The sequence below is a fragment of the Solea solea genome, chromosome 1 (genome assembly GCF_958295425.1).
Source record: "Solea solea chromosome 1, fSolSol10.1, whole genome shotgun sequence".
In the NCBI taxonomy this organism is placed as follows: domain Eukaryota; kingdom Metazoa; phylum Chordata; class Actinopteri; order Pleuronectiformes; family Soleidae; genus Solea; species Solea solea.
In genome coordinates this window covers 3,592,585-3,593,853 of record NC_081134.1, presented here as the reverse complement: position 1 = coordinate 3,593,853, position 1,269 = coordinate 3,592,585, and positions in this window count along the sequence as shown.

Sequence of the window (1,269 nt, the reverse complement as noted above, 5' to 3'; positions counted from 1 at the left end):
AAAAACAGCCTGTCTGAAACACAGAGAGAGAGAGAGAGGAGGGGACAAGGAGGGAGGGAGAGAGGGAGGGAGGGAGGAGGGTTTAATACGATTTGGCTCGAACCACTGGGATAACAGGGCCAGAGCAGGGACCTGGACTGGCAACACCAATAAGGAGATGGGAGTAGATAAAAGTGTGATCTCACCATATTCTAGAAGAAGAACAAAAAAAAGGAGCATGAAATCACAATAAAACTCCACAGTGAATAAATCTTGACCTTATCAGGCTTTATATGGGATCTCAGTGGCTCCTGTAGTTGAGGTTTGACTGTAAAATCCCCCCTAATTGCTGCACTTAATAGCCAATAATTAGATATCGAGTATATGTCCACCAGAATTCCTGCTGAAGATTATATACACATAAGCACTGTTTAATCCGGGAATTTGACTTTTTTTAACACCAACGCTCCGAGTTTCACGTTGAAAATAATGAAATGCAGCAAATGCATACAGGATAAAAGATGATAAAGGCTCATTAATGACAATAAGATAATACACACTGTGGATGTGCAGCTGCTGAGGTCATGAGAAGTTGATAGTCACGCTTCGAATGTTTCTTATCATCGATATTATTGCAGCGCTATTATTCCCATCTCACAGTTTGGCCCTGGTGCTCTTCACCGCAGGCTCCATCATTTGCACTGTGGTAATGATATCAGTGAGTCCTTGGCCTTGTGCAGCTGCCTCTGTCTCACAGTATCACTGTGTGACTGTATCGTCACAACACTGCTCGCCTCGGCCTATAAACGCTGGCTTTACTGTGTGTGTTTTATTACCTTACAAAAAAAGAAAGAAGTATGTATATTGCAGCCATGGTGATTATGCATCATGATGTTTATTATAAAAGAAAAAAGAAAAACACACACACTGGCTATTCTAAATGCAAATGTTATTTTAAAAAACTTTATCATAGAAATGTGTAAAAATAGGTTCTGAGGCCCAGTTTGGGAATCAGGGAGGCAGATGGGAGGAGGTTGAACTTGCCAGAGAGGATTAGGGATTAGTTTTACTGGTGGATTAGGTCTATGTGTGTGGGGAGGCAACACACACACACACACACACACACACACACACACACAGGGTTAAACATGGATGGCGGCAGCCGCACGACAGCCCAGTCAGCAGGAGCAGGGACACAAATGAAACCCAGGAGTTGGGATTGAAGGAAAAAATAGATGGGGGAAAAAAGGCCATGTGGAGGGAGGTGGGGTTAGAGGAGGAATCAGCTGA